Raw genomic sequence first — 12,007 nt, 5'->3', positions numbered from 1 at the left:
TTTGCCAGGAACCCTTCTTACTCCTCCTACTTGCATGTGACACTGGGCTTAGGATCTGCATAGGAAACACACACACAAGCACACACCTACCTTTGTTGCCTGCAGATGCCTCCTTGGCTGTCCCCAAACGGTATCAAACCAACACCCACGGGAAGCTGTAAGCATAGAGGACATGCCTGCACCCCATTGGACTTACCTGTGTGGGTTAAATCCGGGTTATTTGACAACCTATGGCGGTGATGGTTCTGCTCAGGCAGAGCAGTGCTGATGCTCCTCATAAAGCTGTCGCTGCTGTGAAGGTTCTAGGTGACATCACAATCCCTATGGTTACATACACGACAAAGCTGGGTTGTTGTTGTTTACACTCTGCAAGGCCTGTGGAAGTGAGTGACATCATAGCACTGTAGTTCTGAGGGTTCTAGATGGATGCAACAATCTCCTGTTGCTTCTATGAAGGCCATAATAGACGACATCACCAAACAGCTCCATAGTCACATACACAGCAAAGGAGAGATGTTGTTTACACCTAGTGATGTCAGTGGTATTGAGTGACATCACAGCACAGTGCTAAGGCTCCTGGGCCTGGACACAGCAGCGGCTGCAATATCTCAACGGAGAATACGTTTATATATATGTGTGTGTGTGCGCGTATATATATATATATATATATATATATATATATATATATATATTTCTCCGCCGAAATCACTTTTAAACCCATTTCCACCTTTTTTTCCCTTCTCTTCCTCTTACTTTTTTTTCACGTTTTTTTACGTTTTTCTCCTTTTCGCCTCTTTTCTGGGCGTATTATTCTTCTTTTTCTTCTTTTTTTTCGTCTAATGCATACCCCATCAGTGCAGCAATGCTTATTCAATACCGCCAGCAGATGGAGACACTGGGGGATAATTTTCTAAGGATTTATACTGATTTTTCCTGTCTGAATTTGTCGCACAGAAAGTTGCAGGCCAAATATGTGTGACATTTCTGCGACTTTAGCTTCTAGAGCATTTTTACAACATTATACATAGGTGCTGAATACATAAAAAGCGACTGTTCAGCGACAGACAAGTCGCATCGGCTGAAAGTAGGCCAGAATGTCAGTCCATGTTGGAGCAGGTTTAGATACAGTCTAAAGCATAGATCTCAAAGTCTGTGCACAGAATTTAGCAAGGGCCTCGCACCTTCTGATGCATCAGGTAGGTGCACTATAGCATAGCCTAACCCTCTGTACTTTGGTCTATATTGATGCGGGACATAGACAGCCAGCTGATGACCAATCCATTAGTGCAATGGATGGCTGGAAGCATTTGTCTTTGCCTTTGCAATACCACAGAAGCAATGCATGGTCAATGTACAGCAATGACACACCTGTGTGAACAGCCAGGAGACCCCCCCATGTTATGTTACATAGTTACATAGTTAGTACGGTCGAAAAAAGACATATGTCCATCAAGTTCAACCAGGGAATTAAGGGGTAGGGGTGTGGCGCGATATTGGGGAAGGGATGAGATTTTATATTTCTTCATAAGCATTAATCTTATTTTGTCAATTAGGAACATTCAGCACCCACCCGCTATCAAGGCAGCTGCCTATCATGTCATGCCCTACCTGCACAGGTGTGCTGGCTACTCAAATGATCCAATTAAGGAGGCCATTTAGTCAGCAGCAGCAGAAGTCCTGTGCCTGGACGCTCCAACAGCGGCCAGACACAAGCAGAAGCAGCAGAAGCAGCAGCAGCACCACCTTTTGTTTTTTGGCTGCAGCAGCAGCAGCAGCAGCAGCAAGGCCCACAGGGCTGGCTAGCTGGCTAGCCAGCAAGCAGGTAGCAATGAAAGTAGGAATCTTTCTTTTTAACCCTGTAAGGGGGTGGTGCACTGTACCCGAAGATACTGCCATATCGGGTCAATGCATAGGGCGACGGAAGCAAGCTTCGAAATCGGCCCCCGTTCTCAAAAATCCATTTAATATATGGTCCCCAGATAGGGGACGTATCAGATATTAAACTGATAAGAACAGATACTACACTTGATCTTAGCCAAAAGGCCGAGAAGCGATAACCGTGAAAGGGGCGGGCCCAACAAGGTCCCCTTCATGGGCACTATCACTGCTTGCTGTCAGGGAGGCTGCCAGACAATTTTCCATGCACACTCTGGGCTGGGGGGCAGTCAACCACCAGTACACACAGCAGAACCTAAACCCATACCATTATTGCTAAGCAGCAAGACAGGGGCCCATTGCACTCCCACGGGGCCTTTTTAAATGCAATCCATAACCCGGATTTGCCAGGAACCCTTCTTACTCCTCCTACTTGCATGTGACACTGGGCTTAGGATCTGCATAGGAAACACACACACAAGCACACACCTACCTTTGTTGCCTGCAGATGCCTCCTTGGCTGTCCCCAAACGGTATCAAACCAACACCCACGGGAAGCTGTAAGCATAGAGGACATGCCTGCACCCCATTGGACTTACCTGTGTGGGTTAAATCCGGGTTATTTGACAACCTATGGCGGTGATGGTTCTGCTCAGGCAGAGCAGTGCTGATGCTCCTCATAAAGCTGTCGCTGCTGTGAAGGTTCTAGGTGACATCACAATCCCTATGGTTACATACACGACAAAGCTGGGTTGTTGTTGTTTACACTCTGCAAGGCCTGTGGAAGTGAGTGACATCATAGCACTGTAGTTCTGAGGGTTCTAGATGGATGCAACAATCTCCTGTTGCTTCTATGAAGGCCATAATAGACGACATCACCAAACAGCTCCATAGTCACATACACAGCAAAGGAGAGATGTTGTTTACACCTAGTGATGTCAGTGGTATTGAGTGACATCACAGCACAGTGCTAAGGCTCCTGGGCCTGGACACAGCAGCGGCTGCAATATCTCAACGGAGAATACGTTTATATATATGTGTGTGTGTGCGCGTATATATATATATATATATATATATATATATATATATATATATATTTCTCCGCCGAAATCACTTTTAAACCCATTTCCACCTTTTTTTCCCTTCTCTTCCTCTTACTTTTTTTTCACGTTTTTTTACGTTTTTCTCCTTTTCGCCTCTTTTCTGGGCGTATTATTCTTCTTTTTCTTCTTTTTTTTCGTCTAATGCATACCCCATCAGTGCAGCAATGCTTATTCAATACCGCCAGCAGATGGAGACACTGGGGGATAATTTTCTAAGGATTTATACTGATTTTTCCTGTCTGAATTTGTCGCACAGAAAGTTGCAGGCCAAATATGTGTGACATTTCTGCGACTTTAGCTTCTAGAGCATTTTTACAACATTATACATAGGTGCTGAATACATAAAAAGCGACTGTTCAGCGACAGACAAGTCGCATCGGCTGAAAGTAGGCCAGAATGTCAGTCCATGTTGGAGCAGGTTTAGATACAGTCTAAAGCATAGATCTCAAAGTCTGTGCACAGAATTTAGCAAGGGCCTCGCACCTTCTGATGCATCAGGTAGGTGCACTATAGCATAGCCTAACCCTCTGTACTTTGGTCTATATTGATGCGGGACATAGACAGCCAGCTGATGACCAATCCATTAGTGCAATGGATGGCTGGAAGCATTTGTCTTTGCCTTTGCAATACCACAGAAGCAATGCATGGTCAATGTACAGCAATGACACACCTGTGTGAACTGCCAGGAGACCCCCCCATGTTATGTTACATAGTTACATAGTTAGTACGGTCGAAAAAAGACATATGTCCATCAAGTTCAACCAGGGAATTAAGGGGTAGGGGTGTGGCGCGATATTGGGGAAGGGATGAGATTTTATATTTCTTCATAAGCATTAATCTTATTTTGTCAATTAGGAACATTCAGCACCCACCCGCTATCAAGGCAGCTGCCTATCATGTCATGCCCTACCTGCACAGGTGTGCTGGCTACTCAAATGATCCAATTAAGGAGGCCATTTAGTCAGCAGCAGCAGAAGTCCTGTGCCTGGACGCTCCAACAGCGGCCAGACACAAGCAGAAGCAGCAGAAGCAGCAGCAGCACCACCTTTTGTTTTTTGGCTGCAGCAGCAGCAGCAGCAGCAGCAAGGCCCACAGGGCTGGCTAGCTGGCTAGCCAGCAAGCAGGTAGCAATGAAAGTAGGAATCTTTCTTTTTAACCCTGTAAGGGGGTGGTGCACTGTACCCGAAGATACTGCCATATCGGGTCAATGCATAGGGCGACGGAAGCAAGCTTCGAAATCGGCCCCCGTTCTCAAAAATCCATTTAATATATGGTCCCCAGATAGGGGACGTATCAGATATTAAACTGATAAGAACAGATACTACACTTGATCTTAGCCAAAAGGCCGAGAAGCGATAACCGTGAAAGGGGCGGGCCCAACAAGGTCCCCTTCATGGGCACTATCACTGCTTGCTGTCAGGGAGGCTGCCAGACAATTTTCCATGCACACTCTGGGCTGGGGGGCAGTCAACCACCAGTACACACAGCAGAACCTAAACCCATACCATTATTGCTAAGCAGCAAGACAGGGGCCCATTGCACTCCCACGGGGCCTTTTTAAATGCAATCCATAACCCGGATTTGCCAGGAACCCTTCTTACTCCTCCTACTTGCATGTGACACTGGGCTTAGGATCTGCATAGGAAACACACACACAAGCACACACCTACCTTTGTTGCCTGCAGATGCCTCCTTGGCTGTCCCCAAACGGTATCAAACCAACACCCACGGGAAGCTGTAAGCATAGAGGACATGCCTGCACCCCATTGGACTTACCTGTGTGGGTTAAATCCGGGTTATTTGACAACCTATGGCGGTGATGGTTCTGCTCAGGCAGAGCAGTGCTGATGCTCCTCATAAAGCTGTCGCTGCTGTGAAGGTTCTAGGTGACATCACAATCCCTATGGTTACATACACGACAAAGCTGGGTTGTTGTTGTTTACACTCTGCAAGGCCTGTGGAAGTGAGTGACATCATAGCACTGTAGTTCTGAGGGTTCTAGATGGATGCAACAATCTCCTGTTGCTTCTATGAAGGCCATAATAGACGACATCACCAAACAGCTCCATAGTCACATACACAGCAAAGGAGAGATGTTGTTTACACCTAGTGATGTCAGTGGTATTGAGTGACATCACAGCACAGTGCTAAGGCTCCTGGGCCTGGACACAGCAGCGGCTGCAATATCTCAACGGAGAATACGTTTATATATATGTGTGTGTGTGCGCGTATATATATATATATATATATATATATATATATATATATATATATTTCTCCGCCGAAATCACTTTTAAACCCATTTCCACCTTTTTTTCCCTTCTCTTCCTCTTACTTTTTTTTCACGTTTTTTTACGTTTTTCTCCTTTTCGCCTCTTTTCTGGGCGTATTATTCTTCTTTTTCTTCTTTTTTTTCGTCTAATGCATACCCCATCAGTGCAGCAATGCTTATTCAATACCGCCAGCAGATGGAGACACTGGGGGATAATTTTCTAAGGATTTATACTGATTTTTCCTGTCTGAATTTGTCGCACAGAAAGTTGCAGGCCAAATATGTGTGACATTTCTGCGACTTTAGCTTCTAGAGCATTTTTACAACATTATACATAGGTGCTGAATACATAAAAAGCGACTGTTCAGCGACAGACAAGTCGCATCGGCTGAAAGTAGGCCAGAATGTCAGTCCATGTTGGAGCAGGTTTAGATACAGTCTAAAGCATAGATCTCAAAGTCTGTGCACAGAATTTAGCAAGGGCCTCGCACCTTCTGATGCATCAGGTAGGTGCACTATAGCATAGCCTAACCCTCTGTACTTTGGTCTATATTGATGCGGGACATAGACAGCCAGCTGATGACCAATCCATTAGTGCAATGGATGGCTGGAAGCATTTGTCTTTGCCTTTGCAATACCACAGAAGCAATGCATGGTCAATGTACAGCAATGACACACCTGTGTGAACAGCCAGGAGACCCCCCCATGTTATGTTACATAGTTACATAGTTAGTACGGTCGAAAAAAGACATATGTCCATCAAGTTCAACCAGGGAATTAAGGGGTAGGGGTGTGGCGCGATATTGGGGAAGGGATGAGATTTTATATTTCTTCATAAGCATTAATCTTATTTTGTCAATTAGGAACATTCAGCACCCACCCGCTATCAAGGCAGCTGCCTATCATGTCATGCCCTACCTGCACAGGTGTGCTGGCTACTCAAATGATCCAATTAAGGAGGCCATTTAGTCAGCAGCAGCAGAAGTCCTGTGCCTGGACGCTCCAACAGCGGCCAGGCACAAGCAGAAGCAGCAGAAGCAGCAGCAGCACCACCTTTTGTTTTTTGGCTGCAGCAGCAGCAGCAGCAGCAGCAGCAAGGCCCACAGGGCTGGCTAGCTGGCTAGCCAGCAAGCAGGTAGCAATGAAAGTAGGAATCTTTCTTTTTAACCCTGTAAGGGGGTGGTGCACTGTACCCGAAGATACTGCCATATCGGGTCAATGCATAGGGCGACGGAAGCAAGCTTCGAAATCGGCCCCCGTTCTCAAAAATCCATTTAATATATGGTCCCCAGATAGGGAACGTATCAGATATTAAACTGATAAGAACAGATACTACACTTGATCTTAGCCAAAAGGCCGAGAAGCGATAACCGTGAAAGGGGCGGGCCCAACAAGGTCCCCTTCATGGGCACTATCACTGCTTGCTGTCAGGGAGGCTGCCAGACAATTTTCCATGCACACTCTGGGCTGGGGGGCAGTCAACCACCAGTACACACAGCAGAACCTAAACCCATACCATTATTGCTAAGCAGCAAGACAGGGGCCCATTGCACTCCCACGGGGCCTTTTTAAATGCAATCCATAACCCGGATTTGCCAGGAACCCTTCTTACTCCTCCTACTTGCATGTGACACTGGGCTTAGGATCTGCATAGGAAACACACACACAAGCACACACCTACCTTTGTTGCCTGCAGATGCCTCCTTGGCTGTCCCCAAACGGTATCAAACCAACACCCACGGGAAGCTGTAAGCATAGAGGACATGCCTGCACCCCATTGGACTTACCTGTGTGGGTTAAATCCGGGTTATTTGACAACCTATGGCGGTGATGGTTCTGCTCAGGCAGAGCAGTGCTGATGCTCCTCATAAAGCTGTCGCTGCTGTGAAGGTTCTAGGTGACATCACAATCCCTATGGTTACATACACGACAAAGCTGGGTTGTTGTTGTTTACACTCTGCAAGGCCTGTGGAAGTGAGTGACATCATAGCACTGTAGTTCTGAGGGTTCTAGATGGATGCAACAATCTCCTGTTGCTTCTATGAAGGCCATAATAGACGACATCACCAAACAGCTCCATAGTCACATACACAGCAAAGGAGAGATGTTGTTTACACCTAGTGATGTCAGTGGTATTGAGTGACATCACAGCACAGTGCTAAGGCTCCTGGGCCTGGACACAGCAGCGGCTGCAATATCTCAACGGAGAATACGTTTATATATATGTGTGTGTGTGCGCGTATATATGTATATATATATATATATATATATATATATATATATATTTCTCCGCCGAAATCACTTTTAAACCCATTTCCACCTTTTTTTCCCTTCTCTTCCTCTTACTTTTTTTTCACGTTTTTTTACGTTTTTCTCCTTTTCGCCTCTTTTCTGGGCGTATTATTCTTCTTTTTCTTCTTTTTTTTCGTCTAATGCATACCCCATCAGTGCAGCAATGCTTATTCAATACCGCCAGCAGATGGAGACACTGGGGGATAATTTTCTAAGGATTTATACTGATTTTTCCTGTCTGAATTTGTCGCACAGAAAGTTGCAGGCCAAATATGTGTGACATTTCTGCGACTTTAGCTTCTAGAGCATTTTTACAACATTATACATAGGTGCTGAATACATAAAAAGCGACTGTTCAGCGACAGACAAGTCGCATCGGCTGAAAGTAGGCCAGAATGTCAGTCCATGTTGGAGCAGGTTTAGATACAGTCTAAAGCATAGATCTCAAAGTCTGTGCACAGAATTTAGCAAGGGCCTCGCACCTTCTGATGCATCAGGTAGGTGCACTATAGCATAGCCTAACCCTCTGTACTTTGGTCTATATTGATGCGGGACATAGACAGCCAGCTGATGACCAATCCATTAGTGCAATGGATGGCTGGAAGCATTTGTCTTTGCCTTTGCAATACCACAGAAGCAATGCATGGTCAATGTACAGCAATGACACACCTGTGTGAACAGCCAGGAGACCCCCCCATGTTATGTTACATAGTTACATAGTTAGTACGGTCGAAAAAAGACATATGTCCATCAAGTTCAACCAGGGAATTAAGGGGTAGGGGTGTGGCGCGATATTGGGGAAGGGATGAGATTTTATATTTCTTCATAAGCATTAATCTTATTTTGTCAATTAGGAACATTCAGCACCCACCCGCTATCAAGGCAGCTGCCTATCATGTCATGCCCTACCTGCACAGGTGTGCTGGCTACTCAAATGATCCAATTAAGGAGGCCATTTAGTCAGCAGCAGCAGAAGTCCTGTGCCTGGACGCTCCAACAGCGGCCAGACACAAGCAGAAGCAGCAGAAGCAGCAGCAGCACCACCTTTTGTTTTTTGGCTGCAGCAGCAGCAGCAGCAGCAAGGCCCACAGGGCTGGCTAGCTGGCTAGCCAGCAAGCAGGTAGCAATGAAAGTAGGAATCTTTCTTTTTAACCCTGTAAGGGGGTGGTGCACTGTACCCGAAGATACTGCCATATCGGGTCAATGCATAGGGCGACGGAAGCAAGCTTCGAAATCGGCCCCCGTTCTCAAAAATCCATTTAATATATGGTCCCCAGATAGGGGACGTATCAGATATTAAACTGATAAGAACAGATACTACACTTGATCTTAGCCAAAAGGCCGAGAAGCGATAACCGTGAAAGGGGCGGGCCCAACAAGGTCCCCTTCATGGGCACTATCACTGCTTGCTGTCAGGGAGGCTGCCAGACAATTTTCCATGCACACTCTGGGCTGGGGGGCAGTCAACCACCAGTACACACAGCAGAACCTAAACCCATACCATTATTGCTAAGCAGCAAGACAGGGGCCCATTGCACTCCCACGGGGCCTTTTTAAATGCAATCCATAACCCGGATTTGCCAGGAACCCTTCTTACTCCTCCTACTTGCATGTGACACTGGGCTTAGGATCTGCATAGGAAACACACACACAAGCACACACCTACCTTTGTTGCCTGCAGATGCCTCCTTGGCTGTCCCCAAACGGTATCAAACCAACACCCACGGGAAGCTGTAAGCATAGAGGACATGCCTGCACCCCATTGGACTTACCTGTGTGGGTTAAATCCGGGTTATTTGACAACCTATGGCGGTGATGGTTCTGCTCAGGCAGAGCAGTGCTGATGCTCCTCATAAAGCTGTCGCTGCTGTGAAGGTTCTAGGTGACATCACAATCCCTATGGTTACATACACGACAAAGCTGGGTTGTTGTTGTTTACACTCTGCAAGGCCTGTGGAAGTGAGTGACATCATAGCACTGTAGTTCTGAGGGTTCTAGATGGATGCAACAATCTCCTGTTGCTTCTATGAAGGCCATAATAGACGACATCACCAAACAGCTCCATAGTCACATACACAGCAAAGGAGAGATGTTGTTTACACCTAGTGATGTCAGTGGTATTGAGTGACATCACAGCACAGTGCTAAGGCTCCTGGGCCTGGACACAGCAGCGGCTGCAATATCTCAACGGAGAATACGTTTATATATATGTGTGTGTGTGCGCGCGTATATATATATATATATATATATATATATATATATATATATATATATATATATATTTCTCCGCCGAAATCACTTTTAAACCCATTTCCACCTTTTTTTCCCTTCTCTTCCTCTTACTTTTTTTTCACGTTTTTTTTACGTTTTTCTCCTTTTCGCCTCTTTTCTGGGCGTATTATTCTTCTTTTTCTTCTTTTTTTTCGTCTAATGCATACCCCATCAGTGCAGCAATGCTTATTCAATACCGCCAGCAGATGGAGACACTGGGGGATAATTTTCTAAGGATTTATACTGATTTTTCCTGTCTGAATTTGTCGCACAGAAAGTTGCAGGCCAAATATGTGTGACATTTCTGCGACTTTAGCTTCTAGAGCATTTTTACAACATTATACATAGGTGCTGAATACATAAAAAGCGACTGTTCAGCGACAGACAAGTCGCATCGGCTGAAAGTAGGCCAGAATGTCAGTCCATGTTGGAGCAGGTTTAGATACAGTCTAAAGCATAGATCTCAAAGTCTGTGCACAGAATTTAGCAAGGGCCTCGCACCTTCTGATGCATCAGGTAGGTGCACTATAGCATAGCCTAACCCTCTGTACTTTGGTCTATATTGATGCGGGACATAGACAGCCAGCTGATGACCAATCCATTAGTGCAATGGATGGCTGGAAGCATTTGTCTTTGCCTTTGCAATACCACAGAAGCAATGCATGGTCAATGTACAGCAATGACACACCTGTGTGAACAGCCAGGAGACCCCCCCATGTTATGTTACATAGTTACATAGTTAGTACGGTCGAAAAAAGACATATGTCCATCAAGTTCAACCAGGGAATTAAGGGGTAGGGGTGTGGCGCGATATTGGGGAAGGGATGAGATTTTATATTTCTTCATAAGCATTAATCTTATTTTGTCAATTAGGAACATTCAGCACCCACCCGCTATCAAGGCAGCTGCCTATCATGTCATGCCCTACCTGCACAGGTGTGCTGGCTACTCAAATGATCCAATTAAGGAGGCCATTTAGTCAGCAGCAGCAGAAGTCCTGTGCCTGGACGCTCCAACAGCGGCCAGACACAAGCAGAAGCAGCAGAAGCAGCAGCAGCACCACCTTTTGTTTTTTGGCTGCAGCAGCAGCAGCAGCAGCAGCAAGGCCCACAGGGCTGGCTAGCTGGCTAGCCAGCAAGCAGGTAGCAATGAAAGTAGGAATCTTTCTTTTTAACCCTGTAAGGGGGTGGTGCACTGTACCCGAAGATACTGCCATATCGGGTCAATGCATAGGGCGACGGAAGCAAGCTTCGAAATCGGCCCCCGTTCTCAAAAATCCATTTAATATATGGTCCCCAGATAGGGGACGTATCAGATATTAAACTGATAAGAACAGATACTACACTTGATCTTAGCCAAAAGGCCGAGAAGCGATAACCGTGAAAGGGGCGGGCCCAACAAGGTCCCCTTCATGGGCACTATCACTGCTTGCTGTCAGGGAGGCTGCCAGACAATTTTCCATGCACACTCTGGGCTGGGGGGCAGTCAACCACCAGTACACACAGCAGAACCTAAACCCATACCATTATTGCTAAGCAGCAAGACAGGGGCCCATTGCACTCCCACGGGGCCTTTTTAAATGCAATCCATAACCCGGATTTGCCAGGAACCCTTCTTACTCCTCCTACTTGCATGTGACACTGGGCTTAGGATCTGCATAGGAAACACACACACAAGCACACACCTACCTTTGTTGCCTGCAGATGCCTCCTTGGCTGTCCCCAAACGGTATCAAACCAACACCCACGGGAAGCTGTAAGCATAGAGGACATGCCTGCACCCCATTGGACTTACCTGTGTGGGTTAAATCCGGGTTATTTGACAACCTATGGCGGTGATGGTTCTGCTCAGGCAGAGCAGTGCTGATGCTCCTCATAAAGCTGTCGCTGCTGTGAAGGTTCTAGGTGACATCACAATCCCTATGGTTACATACACGACAAAGCTGGGTTGTTGTTGTTTACACTCTGCAAGGCCTGTGGAAGTGAGTGACATCATAGCACTGTAGTTCTGAGGGTTCTAGATGGATGCAACAATCTCCTGTTGCTTCTATGAAGGCCATAATAGACGACATCACCAAACAGCTCCATAGTCACATACACAGCAAAGGAGAGATGTTGTTTACACCTAGTGATGTCAGTGGTATTGAGTGACATCACAGCACAGTGCTAAGGCTCCTGGGCCTGGACACAGCAGC

General features: G+C 46.2%; 5 non-coding genes across 5 annotated transcripts; all 5 read right to left on the bottom strand.

Annotated features, from left to right (window-relative positions):
- Nucleotides 1–1,864: 1,864 nt before the first annotated feature.
- On the bottom strand, nucleotides 1,865–2,055 carry LOC130316987 (U2 spliceosomal RNA). Its single transcript, XR_008864186.1, has one exon. It is a non-coding gene; the product is annotated as a U2 spliceosomal RNA (small nuclear RNA).
- Nucleotides 2,056–4,144: 2,089 nt separating this feature from the next.
- Nucleotides 4,145–4,335, bottom strand: LOC130316986 (U2 spliceosomal RNA). Its single transcript, XR_008864185.1, has one exon. It is a non-coding gene; the product is annotated as a U2 spliceosomal RNA (small nuclear RNA).
- A 2,092-nt stretch (nucleotides 4,336–6,427) lies between these two features.
- LOC130316990 (U2 spliceosomal RNA) lies at nucleotides 6,428–6,618 on the bottom strand. The gene has a single exon (XR_008864188.1). It is a non-coding gene; the product is annotated as a U2 spliceosomal RNA (small nuclear RNA).
- A 2,086-nt stretch (nucleotides 6,619–8,704) lies between these two features.
- Nucleotides 8,705–8,895, bottom strand: LOC130316985 (U2 spliceosomal RNA). Its single transcript, XR_008864184.1, has one exon. It is a non-coding gene; the product is annotated as a U2 spliceosomal RNA (small nuclear RNA).
- A 2,102-nt stretch (nucleotides 8,896–10,997) lies between these two features.
- LOC130316984 (U2 spliceosomal RNA) lies at nucleotides 10,998–11,188 on the bottom strand. Its single transcript, XR_008864183.1, has one exon. It is a non-coding gene; the product is annotated as a U2 spliceosomal RNA (small nuclear RNA).
- Between the last annotated feature and the right edge of the window lie 819 nt (nucleotides 11,189–12,007).

This window comes from Hyla sarda, unplaced genomic scaffold (assembly GCF_029499605.1).
Source record: "Hyla sarda isolate aHylSar1 unplaced genomic scaffold, aHylSar1.hap1 scaffold_197, whole genome shotgun sequence".
Lineage (NCBI taxonomy): Eukaryota > Metazoa > Chordata > Amphibia > Anura > Hylidae > Hyla > Hyla sarda.
This window is presented reverse-complemented; position numbering and strand designations above follow the sequence as displayed.